Below are 15,199 nucleotides of genomic sequence, written 5' to 3' on the forward strand. Positions count from 1 at the left end.
ATTTGTTAACTGCCAAGAAAGTGACACTAGGAATTTAGAGTATACTGGGGCGGTTAGGAAATGCTTCAGAACAAGGTAGGACTTGACTTGGACCTGGAAGAGTAGTATTCAGATAGGAGGTAGAACATTTCTGGCTTTCAGAGTTTTGTATAAATTTGAGAAAGGCGTATGGTTGTATGTATGAGCTGGCAAACAGGCTAGGGTCAACTAATTGGAGAGGAGGGTTTGTGTTGTGGTGTAGTGGAGAGGTTTTTATGGGAGTTATGTCCCAGAGGACTGATTTTATTTTTAGTACATCTGAAGTTGTGTAGTATGCAAGTGTAAGATAAAGCAGAAAGCTAGATGTGGCCTAATTTTAAGCAAACTGGATACATTGAAGTCTCTTTTTACAAGAAATACCCGAGAAAGGTTCTTTATATGTAAATTATTTAAATAATGATCTTCCCAATACTTAAATATTTATTTTACTCTGTAGTTCTCTCTATATAGACATGTTGCAACTTTTGTGGATAGCAAAAGAGTTTGATATTATAAACTCTTTTATAATATCAAAGAGTTCAGACAAGGTAGTTTGTGAAGTTCTTTCTGATGCAGAGATTATTACATCACTTTTAAGAATACCTGGCCGGGCACGGTGGCTCACACCTGTGGTTACAGCACTTTGGGAGGCCGAGGCAGGCAGATCACCTGAGGTCAGGAGTTTGAGATCAGCCTGACCAACATGGAGAAACCCCGTCTCTAATAAAAATACAAAAAATTAGCCAGGCGTGGTGGCACGTGCCTGTAATCCTAGCTACTTGGGAAGCTGAGGCAGGAGAATCACTTGAACCCGGGAGGTGGAGGTTGCGGTGAGCCAAGATTGCGCCATTGCACTCCAGCCTGGGCAATGAGAGTGAAACTGTCTCAAAAAAAAAAAAAAAAAAAGAAAAGAAAAGAAAAAAGAAATTTTCATTCGAAAAATATTTTATGGCTAAGACTGAGCTGCTAGAAGATGCTGTGAGATCAAGAGGAATTATTATATAATAGTTTTAAATTATCCTCATATACATTATCCATCAACATTTATCTCATGCTGAGTCCTATTTTATCTTGAATTCACTCCCATGATGTCTTTTAATCTATGTCCAGGCTACGTAAATAATTACTATTATTTTAGTCAAGATAGAATTTTGGATGTAAATCTATAGGAAAAATTACATCATGCGTTCCAAAGTAAAATGTTAAGGATTTCTTTTTTAATACCTGTTTTGGAATATTTATATCACTTTTTACATCCTTTAGTATTTCAATTATGATGATAATTGAGAATTGACTGGTACTTTTTTAAACTCAGGAACTTTCTTTTTAAAGTATATAACCATGTTCAGAGCTTAATTCAGGGGCATACATTAAGTATCTCCTTCCTAGCGTTACATTCTTTTCACTCAATTATACAACTTTTGACCAATGTAAGGCACCATGAGGTGACTGACTGGCTCTTCTGACAGGCCCTCTTAGGATGCTGTTAACTTGGTGGGATCTTGAAGATTCAGGATCTGTTCCTCAGTTTTGCAAGTAAACTCAGTTTCTTCATTGTTTCCAGAGTTAATTGGTCTTGGGGAAAGTAGTTAACTAACCTCACTAACAGTTGACAAAATAAACCAGAATGCCATTTTATTTTATTTATTTATTTTTTTGAGACAGTCTCACTCTGTCTCTCAGGCTAGAGTGCGGTGACACGATCTTGCCCACTACAACCTCTGCCTTCTGGGTTAAGGCGATTCTCCTGCCTCAGCCTCCTGAGTAGCTGGGACTACAGGCATACACCAGCATGCCCAGCTAATTTTTTTGTATTTTTAGTAGAGACGGGGTTTCACCATGTTGGTCAGGCTGGCCTCCAACTCGAGATCTCAAATGATCCACCTGCCTTGGCCTCCCAGAATGTTGGGATTACAGGCGTGAGCCACTGCTCCCGGCCATGAAAGTCAAAGTTTTTAGACATGCAATACCTATAGAAGTGATTGGGTTAATTATAAATCTCAAGAACATTGGACAACAATTTAAAAACTTACTTTGGAAAGTTATTTGTATAGCCAGGTGCAGTGGCTCATGCCTGTAATCCTAGCACTTTGGGAAACCGAGGCAGGTGGATTGCCTGAGCTCGGGAATTTGAGACCAGCCTGGGCAACACGGTGAAACCCCGTCTCTACTAAAATACAAAAAATTAGCTGGGCATGGCGGTGTGTGCCTGTAGTCCCACCTACTTGGGAGGCTGAGGCAGGAGAATTGCTAGAACCTGTGAGGCAGAGGTTGCAGTGAGTGAAGGTCGCGCCACTGCACTCCAGCCTGGGTGACAGAGCGAGACTCCATCTCTTTAAAAAAAAAAAAAAGAAAGTTATATGTATTACCTGATCTGATTGGATAAACTTTTCTGACAGCTATAGGCAGTAACCAATAAATACGCACTTTGATTACTAGACTGTTTACAGCCTATTGTGAGCTATTGTTTTCTTTTATGTCATAGTAGTTTGCTATGGCAACCCCAGCAAACATTGCTTTAATTTGTTCTTGACAGTACGAGCAAGCTCAGTGTTAAATTGTCTTTGGATTTGATTTTTGGGTTTGTTTCATGTCATTTATTTTTTTCTCCTTGGTCCACTGCCACTTAATACCAATCTCAAGTCCAAGAAACAGATTCTTGTGTCTTGGAAACAGTAGATTGTATTGAGGGGTGTGATTCCTTTTCCTCAGTCCGAGGCCTGTTTGTTTAATTGTTGGTTGGAATATTTGTGAGGTTTTTATTGTTTTGTTTTGGTGTTGTTTAAAATTTTTATTTGAAAACACTTAACCTAAAATTTTTATTTACTAATCTGTGGAATTCAGTCTGATAAATGGGATGTTGACTGTAATAAGTAGAATTTTCAAGCACCTAGAAGATTTTTATTTTTCTTCAGCTGCAACTCAAATCATATGCCTGCAGGTAAGGGTTTCTTTATTAGTGATAGAATTTGGGGACCTCCCAGATAACTACCAACCTCTGCCTCCTGTGCTCAAGTGATCCTTCCACCCCAGTCTCCCAAGTAGCTGGGACCACAGGCACGAGCCATCACGCTTGGCTAATTTTTGTATTTCTTTGTAGAGATCGCGTTTTGTCATGTTGTCCAGGTTGTCTCGAACTCCTGGGCTGAAGTGATCCTCCCACCTCGACCTCCCAAAATATTGGGATTACAGGCATGAACCACTGCACCCAGCCCAAAGTAATTCTTTTGTTTGTTTGTTTGTTTGAGTCTTGCTGTCGCCAGACTGGAGTGCAGTGGTGTGATCTTGGCACACTGCAACCTCTGCCTCCTAGGTTCAAGTGATTCTCCTGCCTCAGCTTCCCTAGTATCTGAGACTACAGGCGCACACCACCACGCCCAGCCAGTTTTTGTATTTTTTTAGTAGAGATGGGGTTTCATCGTGTTGGTCAATCTCTTGACCTCATGATCCACCCACCTTGGCTTCCCAATGCCTGGGATTACATGCATGAGCCACCGCGCCCGGCCCCAGAGTAACTCTAATATTTGACTTTCCATCCCATTTAATTCAGCTCATCCTCCCCTTTCCAGTTCATGCCCTGTTGGATACCTGGAAGTATTTGCTCTGAGCCCAGTGTCTGCAGTTGGGCCCTACCAGTAAATTGTGGTGTAGTCAGAGCAAAGCCTAGAAGACCGCCTTCATTTTGAAAGAGAGATTTCTGGTTCTCAGCATAATACCAGTTGGTTTTATGTGTAGGTATATATAAGGTTGGCTTTGATTCTGAGTTCTTCCCACTGATGCTTAAAATTGTGAGGTTTGTGTTTCAGTGACTCCTGATAGTAGAAGAAACCGGGGGCAAGTTTTGTTGTTGTTTTATTTAGTTATTTATTTTAAGAGAGGGGGTTTTCCTATGTTTTCCAGGCTGGACTTGACCCCCTGAGCTCAAGAAATTCCCCCTGCCTCAGTCTGTCTCATAGCTGGGCATGGTAGGGGGCAGTTTTCTTAAGAGATTTAGTGTTGGGTGTAGTTGGTATACTTGGGTGAGGAGAAAAAATAATGTGTTGGGAATAGTCTCATATGAATTTTCATAAATTGTATTTTCCTACTTACAAAATTAGAGGGAGCTTCAGTTGAAAACAAATATACCACTTTAGATATACTAAGTTTCTCTGATTCTAAAATATGCAGGTTTTTTTGCATTTCAGTTTAAGAGCAAAGTATTGCTTTTTTCTTTTCCTCCTCAAAATTAATAGCATGTTAAAATCGAAGATGTAATAAATATTTATAATAGCAAGTTACAGGAAAGGAAAATGGGAACTTCACATACATTTATTTTGATTTTAGGAATTCATATATTCCTCCTCACCACATACATACACACCCACCCCTAGAATTGCCTTGTGTTTACATAGTCCTTTGCAAATACTTTCAGTTAAAACTAAGATGATACTCAATAGTGTGTGCCTGTAGTCCCAGCTATTAGGAGGGCTGACGCTAGAGGATCCCTTGAGCCCAGGAATTCAAGTCCAGCCCAGGCACCATAGGAGTACCTTGTCTGTCTCTCTTTTTTAAAGATACCTCTCACTCTATTGCATAGGCTAGAGTGGCTATTCACAGACACAATCATAGCAACCTGCAGCCTTGAACTCCTAGCCTCAAGTGATCCTCCTACCTCAGCCTCCCTAGTAGCAGGGACTACAGGCATGTGCCACCATACTAGGCTCCTTTTTTTTTTTTTTGCCCAAGCTGGAGTACAGTGGCACGATCTTGGCTCACTGCAACCTCCGCCTCCGGGGCTCAAGGGATTCTTATGCCTCAGCCTCCCGAATAGGTGGGACTACAGGCATGCGCCACCACGCCTAGCTGATTTTTGTATTTTAGTAGAGATGGTGTTTCACCATGTTCCCCAGGGTGGTCTGGAGCTCCTGAGCTCAGGCAATCCACTGGCCTCGGCCTCACAAAGTGCTATCTTTTTTTAAAAAAAGAAAGAAAAGAAAAAAGAAACTAACATGCAATTTCCAAAGTGGATGCCATGAATTAATTTAATAATTACTTATTCAGTATCTACTACATGCCAGACATTGTAACAGTTATTTAATTAAACATTTAGTTGGGTGTGGTGGCAGCATACCTGTAGTCTCAGCTTCTGGGGAGGTCAGGGTAGGAGGATCACTTGAGTCCCTGAGTTTGAGAACAGCCTGGGCAACATAGCGAGACACTGTCACTAGTAAAAAACAGTTTTAAAAGTGCCCAAAAAACAGTTTTAAAAATAAACATGTACTAACATGTTTATCACCTCTGGAATCGTGCACTGTCCTATTTAATTGGGGGTTAATGGCTTTGTCAGGGACAAAGACGAGGAACTAAATTCACTTTCACTGTGCTGATAACCATTTCTGGGTGAAAGAGGCCAGATTATATGTAGTGGAATTTAGTTGTACATTTAAATTCACGTCCTGATCTAAGACAGAATTAGGCCTTCTTGGGATTCATAGGATTTGCAATACAAGTTGCTCACCTACTCTCCTTGAATAGAAAAAACTTTTTTTTCCTGTCTATATCTTCGTTCAGAGCTCCGCAAGGAAGCATCAACACTTAAATCTTGTAAACAAAGTACCACATATCATATCTATTATATACTTATATATTGTGTATATTATATTATATATTTATATTATTTTTGTATTTATAAAAGGCATTTTTGACTTTTTCTTTTTTTGGTCTAAATCTCACTGGCTCTTCTACTTAAAGGTTTTTTTTGTACCCACTCTTCTGTGACTATCTCTGACCATCCTGAATGTATCAAAGAGGGTAGATGCTCAAGTGGGAGTCACATTGGAAGTACGTATTGATATATTTTGGAGGGTAATTTCAAAATATCAAAATAAACAGCGTGCAGGCTATTGGGCCTACTTGTGCTTATGTTTAGATACACTTGTTGCTGCATTGTTTGCAGTAGCAAAAGCATGGAAACCATTCAGCAGGGTAACAGTGGAATTCTGTGCAACCATTAGAAAGAATAAAGTGTGTCTACAGGGAAAAAAATACATGTATATTTATATTTTTTATATATATATATATGCTGGTAGATGCCTGTTATGTTCATTTTTTTGTTGTTTTTTTCCGAAGATATAAAAAATCCCTCTCTAAAAGCTTTAGAGAGGGATTTTAAATCTAGAAGGAAACTTACTTTTCAATTGTAACTTCTTGTAACTTCTGAATTATTTAAGTTACATATATATATATACTGCTTTTCTTTAAAATAAAATGCATATATGAAAAAAGGTAGAAACAATTTTAACAGTGTTTCCAAAGGGGCATAGAACTTTAGCACTGAAGGGACCTTAGAGATTCTTACACAGTCACCCTCAATTAAAGATGAGGGAAAGAAAAATGAGGAAATTCACATTCAGGAAAGTATCTTCAAGCCTGCACTAGAATTCAGGCCCTGAGAATAGCAATAGCTTATGAATATATTGACTTGTTCTTATTCTAGCAGTTTATTTAACTGATGTCCATTTCTCATTGTGAAGGATTGATTTTTGGAAGACCCAATAAAACGCTGACCTTTGTAAGACAGTTCTTAAAGCAACCACCTCTGGCAATAATGATAAAGTGGTAGTGTTAACTCTTCCCCATGTTTTGTAACTTTGAGGGGCCCAATCCTTAGAAATATATTTATAAGTTCCTTAAGTATTAATTTGAAGTGAATTTGTGTCTAGAGTCCAAAGTTTCCCTTCCTGATTTGAATTCCTATCTGACTATTCTAGATGTTTAAAATTGGTTTTACTGTGTTTTTGTTCCATTTGGTATGCAGGGGTGAAAGGGTCGGGTATAGTCTTGGTGACTTTTAAATGGCTTGCTATTTAAAGGAAGAATTTAAGAGATGGTAGGAAATTGTCTAATGGAGGAAATTTTATGTACTGAAGAGAAACTCTACATTCTTGAAAATATGAGTTATTCTTTTAAGTTGAGTCTTCTCCTGGGTCTTCAAGGCCAGAAACACTTTCTCCTTATTCAAACCACACAGAGACATTGGCAATGGTGAGATTGGCAGTTCAGCCTGGGACTGGACATTCAAACTGCATCCAATGAATATTTTTTTATGTTGATTGACAAAGGCACAAGCAATAGAAACACATTTACTAATGTTAAGATTAGTTGTTAGCTTTAAGATTAAAATCTGTCTGTAGTAGTGACTCTACTACAGGTTGAGCATCCCTTATCCAAAATGCTTGGGACTAGAAGTGTTTCACATTTTTAATTTTTTTCCTATTTTGAAATATTTACACTCCTAATCTAAATATTAAAAATCCGAAATCCTCTAATGAACATTTCCTTTGAGCATCATATCCGTGCTCAAAAAGTTTTGGACTTTGGAGCATTTCAGATTTTCAGATTAGGGATGATCAGCCTGTAGTAGTATAGGTAGGGAAAACTTATTCTTCCAATTTTTTTTTTTTTTTTTGAGAGTGTCACTCTGTCGCCCAGGCTGGAGTGCAATGAATGTCACGATCTTCGCCTCCTGGGTTCAGGCAATTTTCATGCCTCAGAGTCCTGAGTAGCTGGGATTACAGGCGCCCACCACCACGCCTGACTAATTTTTGTATTTTTAGTGGAGATAGGGTTTCACCATGTTGGCCAGGCTGGTCTGGAACTCCTAACCTCAAGTGATCCGCCTGCCTTGGCCTCCCAGAGTGTTGGGATTACAGGCATGAGCCACAGTGCCGGGCCTATTCTTCCAAAATTTAAATGATCCATAGGCCTATCACAAAATGGGTACTCTAAATATTTGATACTAATTTGATTAAGATGATAGGATGAATCTTTGCTTTGAAAGAGGAAATAAAGGATGCCTTTTATTCAAGAAATAAAGATACCTTTCACATCTTAAGAATCAGTCAAATTATGTCTGTGTTGTTTTAATCAGTAAAGTTTGGTTGAATTGAAAATAAGAAAAGGTTATAGGAGCCAGGAACAAATAGAGTTGCAAATTTATCTTTGTAACTCCATATCCTTAGGAGGAATCCAGTTTGTATAGCCACTTTAATTTTGTTGTGAATATAGACTGAGCAGTGGAATTGAGTAGCTTGACAGTTGACTTAATTTGAACAGTCACATTAGACAAGACTGGAAAGCTAGGTTGAGGGAAGGCAATTTTGTGTGTGTTTTCTGGTTTTGTTTCTAGTATCCTTTCTGATAATGGAGAGAATTTGGTAGCCCATTTGGACCTTACTTAATAGGTAACTATAGTGCCTCACCAATATCTTTCTTGTGCTATTCCAATTTGTCAATCATTATTGGACCCAGTGTCCTGAATTACAGTCTGATTATTTTTCACCAGTCTTTTATCTTTCATTTACCCACACTGAAATTCTTGAACCCAACATCTCTTTTTTCCCCCACATAACTGTGAGGAGATAGTGTGATAGCTAGTAGCTAGGTACTGTTCCGAACTCTGCTGCTGGCTTCCTGTGTATTATTATCACATTGGGCAAGCCACTAAGCTGCTTTGGGGTTCAGTTCCTTGATCTGTAAAATGAAATCATTTGACTGGGTATTATTAAGTCCTTTTATATCTCCAGAGCTATTTTATTCCTTTATTCACCAGACTTTTCTTGTGAAGCACCTTCTCTGTGCTAGGCACAATGCAGGATGTTCTGGGTACAAACTTCTCGCCCACAAAGAGTGTTAATAACTTCCATCAGTTTATTCAAATCAGCTTAGTCTTTTACTCTGGAAAAATTTAGTATTAGCAAGTTTCGTCAATTTTTACTATCACTGTATAAGGCATTTGTTAAAATTGCTGGTATTATTTAGCTCTTCATCTCCAGAAATACTCATATCTCTACTTTTTGTTTTTCTGCTTATTTATTATTATTATTATTATTATTATTGAGACAGAGTCTTGCTCTGTTGCCTAGGCTGGAGTGCAGTGGCACGAGCTCGGCTCACCACAACCTCCACCTTCTGGTTTCAAGCAGTTCTCCTGCCTCAGCCTCCCAAGTAGCTGGGACTACAGGCATTCACCATCATGCCTGGCCTCTTTTTCTTTTTTTTCTGAGGCTGAGTTCCACTCTTGTTGCCCAGGCTGGAGTGGAATGGCTCAATCTTAGCTCACTGCAACCTCCGCCTCCCAGTTTAAGCGATTCTCCTGCCTCAGCCTCCCGAGTAGCTGGGATTACAGGCATGCGCCACCATGCCCAGCTAATTTTTGTATTTTTAGTAGAGATAGGGTTTCGCCATGTCGGCCAGGCTGGTCTCAAACTCCTGACCTCAGGTGATCTGCTCGCCTTGGTTCCCAAAGTGCTGGGATTACAGGCATGAGCCACCACACCCCAGCCCATAGTTTACTTTCTATCAATTAAAGAAAAAAAAGACTAGTCATAATGGGACACCACCGCTCCTGGCTGATTTCTTTAAGGCAAATAAAAAAATACAGAATCTAGAGGTGTGATGTAATTTTTAAAAAGAGAGACCTAAACAACATCATAGGAAAATTTTCTAAGATTAAGTATGGCTTTGTTTAAAAATTGTACACCCAAAGTAAAAAGAGTTTAGTAGGTACTCTGTTGGGCACTGAAAAGAAAAAGACCAGGGGGCTGCTTCAGACTTAGAAATGGGCATTCTTTCAAGAGAGGCCCCATTGTCTAGGTTCTGAGTCTCAGCCCTGCAGGACCACATGTGATTATTATAAGTGCACCTGAATGATCAGGCTATAGACTGTAGACAGTGTAGAGGATTAAGTCACATGAAACAAATTCATAGCAGGTGTAGGCGTAGAGCTACTGCTTTTGGCTGTGCTCAGAGAAGACCTAAGTAACAAGAAGCAATGTGAATATCTGGAAGAAGTTTCTTCCAGCCTGAGGGAAAAATGCAAAGGCCCTAAGATGGAAACAATCTTGGCTTGTTTGTAGAGAGAAAACCCAGTGTTTTTGGAGTAAAGTTAGTGATAAGGGAGAGTGGTAGGTGATGAATTTGGTATAATGGGCCAGCTCTTATAGGACTCTGTAGGTTCAGATAAAGAGCTCGAATTCTAAGTGTGGTTAAGTGAAGGAGCAATATCTGGATTTACATTTTAAAAGCCCACTGTGGCTATCATGTGAAGAATACATAAATTGGGCTACAGAGGAAGCTGGGATATCAATTAGAAACCAGTAGCTATTCAGGTGAGAAAACTCTGGCTTGGACGGAAATGGATAAATATGGAATACATTGAGAAGCAGGACAGCTGACGGGACTTCCTGATAAAGAGGATAGGAAAAGATAGGGTTTTTAGCTTAAGCAATTGAGTCGAAGAGGTACGAGTTAGTATTTTAGTCATGTTAGACACCTGAAATGAGTATAATTAAAGAATGGTAAAAATTGTGCTTTTTAATTCTGTAAGCTTGTGGCGAAGGAGAGGAAGATAGCTGTGGAGAAAGACGCTGGTTTCTTGAAAACTTAGACTAGAAAAATTACTCTGGCATGTTAAAACAATAGATATTTTATTTGAAAAAATTGATTATCAGGTGCTAAAGCATGAAAAGTCATTCTGAAATAATTACAACATAGGAGGGCCAGGCACAGCGGCTCACACCTATAATCCTAGCACTTTGGGAGGCCAAGGCAGGTGAATCACTTGAGGTCAGGAGTTTGAGACCAGCCTGGCCAACATCGTGAAACCCCGTCTCTACTAAAAATACAGAAATTAGCCGGGCGTGGTGGCGCACCCCTGTAATCCCAGCTACTTGGGAGGCTGAGGTAGGAGAATTGCTTGAACCTGGGAGGCGGAGGTTGCAGTGAGCCGAGATTGCGCCACTGCACTCCAGCCTGGGTGACAGAGCAAGACTCTGTCTCCATCTCAAGAAATAAAAAAATTTTAAAAATAATAAAAATAATTACAACATAAGATTCGTTCCCAGGATCTAGTCGTGGAAGTAGATATGAACCCATTAATGATTTGTTGAGGTCTCCATTAATAATGGTGATCCAAATTCATTAGAACAAAATAATGTACTTTTTTTTTTTTTTTTTTTGAGACGGAGTCTCGCTCTGTCGCCCAGGCTGGAGTGCAGTGGCCGGATCTCAGCTCACTGCAAGCTCCGCCTCCCGGGTTTACGCCATTCTCCTGCCTCAGCCTCCCGACTAGCTGGGACTACAAGGCGCCCGCCACCTCGCCCGGCTAGTTTTTTGTATTTTTAGTAGAGACGGGGTTTCACCATGTTAGCCAGGATGGTCTCGATCTCCTGACCTTGTGATCCGCCCGTCTCGGCCTCCCAAAGTGCTGGGATTACAGGCTTGAGCCACCGCGCCCGGCCTACTTTTTTTTTTTTTTTTTTTTAAGACGATGTCTCACTCTGTAGCCCAAGCTGGAGTGCAGTGGCATGATCTCGGCTCTCTGTAACCTCTCTGCCTCCTGGGCTGAAGTGATTTTCCAGCCTCAGCCTTCCGAGTAGCTGGGACTACAGGCATGTACCACCACACCTGGCAAATTTTTTTTTTTTTTGTATTTTTTAGTAGAGACAGGGTTCCACCATGTTGCCCAGGGTGGTCTGCAACTCCTGAGCTCAGGCGATGTGCCCGCCTTGGCCTCCCAAAGTGCTGAAATTACAGGCATGAGTCACCTTGCCCTGCCAAAAGAACATACATTCATACTGAGTTGCCACTTGAAAATGAAATTGGAACTGAAAGCTAGGGAATGTAAGTATCTTTCTCAGGTATTTTTCCCATTCCTACATGTTGAATAAAAGACCATACCTGATCTAAGAGTCACCCCAAAGGAATTGCAAAATGTTGGTTTAGGAGTTAAAAGACTTTGTGTTCTGAATTCAAGCCCATTAATAGCCATGTGACCACAGCAAATTGGAACTCTGAGCTTCTGTTCCCTTATTTGTAAAATACTTGCTTGCTCTGTGTGCCTCACAGAGCTGTTGAAAATCCCAAATAAGATCATAAATGTCAGAGTACTTCGAAGACTGTGAAACATTGAATACTGCTTATGAGGGAGTGGTTATATAGCTTAAAGCATTTAACTGGAAAGGACCTTGGAAATCCTTTTAAAGGAGGATGGGGGTGGAAATGCACACATTGCTTCTCTGTCTCTTTTTTTCTTTCTTTTTTTTTTTTTGAGACAGAGTCTCACTCTGTCGCCCAGGCTGGAGTGCGGTGGCGTGATCTTGGCTCACTGTGGCCTCCGCCTCCCAAGTAGCTGGGATTACAGGCTTGCCCCATCATGCCGGGCTAATTTTTGTATTTTTAGTAGAGACAAGGTTTCACCATGTTGGCCAGGCTGGTTTTGAACTCCTGACCTCAAGTGATGTGCTCACCTTGGCCTCCCGGAGTGCTGGGATTAAAGGCATGAGCCGCCACACCTGGCCTAGGTTGTTTGTCTACTGTGAATCTTGAGGTTATGGTTTCCACTAGACTATAGTGCTCAACTATAGTGGCCTATTTTACGTGGCCTTATAATTCCTAACCAAAGTGACTTGTGAAACAGAGCACCCTGGATAAATTTAAATGTTATAAAGATGATAAAACGTACAGGTAAGTTTGATTTTGCTCTCTTGTTTGGCAATTAGAGCTTTATTCCTAGCCATAATACAGAAAGGAAAGGCATCAAAATATGGTTAGTACTTTTTACATAAATTTTTTCCCCTTTATTTGATGTTTGGGCTGTGGAGTGGAAGCATCTTTTCCTCAAAGAAGTGAAAAATATAAATATGCCAGAGGCTTGCTAGCAGTTGAAAGCAACTGTTGGTGAGAGAATGGAAGGAAAAAAAAAACAACAACAGGTTGGAGATGGGAAAAGTCAAGGAAGAAGGAGGAAAAACATATTTGAAAGAAGGAAAAAAAGCTTAAGTCAATTCAAGAAGGAAAAAAAGCCTCAAGTGTTGTTTTTATAATCTGTCTTTGAGTTTCAGGTACTGAAATTTGAGATGATTAAAAGAGAGATTGGTTCTTAGAGGAATAAACAAAATTAAGGCAAAATATAAGGATTTATGGTCTCAATGAAGATATGTTGGATTACTATGAACATTATTTTTATTTAAGATGTGCTTTCTGGCTGGGCACGGTGACTCACGCCTGTAATCCCAGCACTTTGGGAGGCTGAGGTGGGCAGATCACAGACGTCAGGAGTTTGAGACCCGCCTCACCAACATGCTGAAACACCATCTCTACTAAAACAAAAAAAATTAGCCGGGCGTGGTGGTGCGCACCTGTAATCCCAGCTACTCAGGAGGCTGAGGCAGGAGAATTGCTTGAACCCAGGAGGCAGAGATTGCAGGGAGCAGAGATCGAGCCTCTGTACTCCAGCTGGGTGACAGAGGGAGACCCCGTCTCAAAAAAAAGAAAGAAAGAAAAAGATGTACTTTCTTATTGACATATATAAAGTCAGTCCCTTTAGTTTCGCTGCTTAAGGAACCCCAGTGCTGTATAATTCCCATCAGCTATAGAAAAAATATTTACCAACACAGGATTTTCATTAGTGAGATGATCTGGACTGAATTCATTGGCTCTTTTTGGTTTGATTTAGGCTGCATTAGTATCTATTTAAAATATTGCTTTGAGCTATTTAGCTTTTTTTTCTGTATCACAAGTCATTAAGCAATCTTTAGCTTTTCTAATTTACCATTTTTCCTGAATTCATAGATTTGAAAAGCTTAAAAAAAGAAAAAGCCAAACAAAAAGAGACTGTGACACTGTCAGCTAAAGTTTTATTTATTTATACTTTCTGTTCTGTTTCCATCCTTCACTACCAGAGACCACCTGTTACCGTGAATTTAGCGTGTATCATTCCAGTGCAATGTAGATGTGTATGTATGTGTGTATGTATGAAAATGTATTGCTTTATGTGCTTAATTTTTAGACAATTATATACGTGTGAGTACATATGTGCATATGTGTGTGTGTTTATATATATATATAAAAAAGTTCTGCAGCAGTCTTGTTTTCATTCTTGTTTTCCAAAATCTGTACATGTTGGTAGATTCAGATCTAGGTCTCCCATTTTAGCTGTTTTGTTTCTATTATACAGTATGAATATTTCACAGGTTTTCCACAGTCCCTTGGATATTTAATTTGATGGATATTTAAATTGTTTTCCTTTTTTCCCCCATTACATTACAGACAACCAGTGAACAACTTTGTACATATCTTTTCTGGTCTTTGTCCTCATCATCATCTTCTTCTTCCTCCTTCTCCTCTTCTTTTGTTTCAGTGGTTTGATTTTGTCCTAAACTATCTCATTATTTGAGTTCTCCCACTGGGTCCAACACTTTGGTATTTATAGTCATTATTTGAGGGAGGGAGAGGGATGAGGAAAACCTTCCATACTTTGGAATAATGGTCTTCTTTTATCAGAGAATGAGAGGCTCTGAAATTTTCTTTCCTTATGGATTCTTTTTGGAATCTGATAAATTTGGCAACTTCACATTTTATTTTAATTTAATTAATTTTTTAGCGACAGGGTCTCACTATGTTGCCTAGGCTGGTCTTGAACTCCTGAGCTCATGTGATCCTCCTGCCTTGGCCTCCCAAAGTGTTGGGATTACAGGTGTGAGCCACAGCACCTGGCCAGCTTACATTTTAATATTTTGCATTTCTGTTGTCTCATGTTATTAGGTGTTTTTAAATAAATTTCAGTTACTGCTCACCTTTTATTCTCCTTATAAGCTTTCTTTTACTACTTTTTAACTCCTAGAATACCTTCTTTCTTTCTTTTTTTTTTTCTTGAGACGGATTCTTGCTCTTTCGCCCAGGCTGGAGTGCAGTGGCACGATCTCAGCTCACTACAACTTCCGCCTCCAAGGTTCAAGTGATTCTTCTGCCTCAGCCTCCCAAGTAGCTGGGATTACAGTCACCCGCCATTGTGTCTGGCTAATTTTTGTGTTTTTGTAGAGATGGGGTTTCACCATGTTGGCCAGGCTGGTCTTGAACTCCTGACCTCAGGTGATCTGCCCACCTGGGCCTCCCAAAGTGCTGAGATTACAGGCGTGAGCCACCATGCCCAGCCTTCTAGAATATTTTCTCCCTACTGAGTGTGGGACTATTTAGTGATCTCCAATCCAGTTCATGTTCTTCTTATGTTACTTTCTAAGTTCAGTATGATCCAGACATAGTTGATATTTATAGAAGGGTTTCTTGAAGCATTCTTAGCCAAAGGAAGCATTTAAAAAATATGTCTTCACCTTGATATTTGATTAGAATTATTACATTTAAA

The 15,199-nt window shown here is 39.8% G+C and overlaps 1 protein-coding gene across 5 annotated transcripts in view; it reads left to right on the top strand.

The window, feature by feature from the left end:
* Positions 1–15,199, top strand: part of SPOP (speckle type BTB/POZ protein) — an 85,723-nt gene that overhangs the window by 22,492 nt on the left and 48,032 nt on the right. The window contains exon 1 of one of the 5 annotated variants that reach the window (XM_025361391.1): positions 11,694–12,522. The exons of the other annotated variants lie outside the window; for them this stretch is intronic. The gene's annotated coding sequence lies outside the window, so the exon portion shown is untranslated. Of the gene's footprint in view, positions 1–11,693; positions 12,523–15,199 lie in introns of those variants that run through there. 5 annotated transcript variants of the gene reach the window in all.

The sequence above is a fragment of the Theropithecus gelada genome, chromosome 16 (genome assembly GCF_003255815.1).
Source record: "Theropithecus gelada isolate Dixy chromosome 16, Tgel_1.0, whole genome shotgun sequence".
NCBI lineage: Eukaryota > Metazoa > Chordata > Mammalia > Primates > Cercopithecidae > Theropithecus > Theropithecus gelada.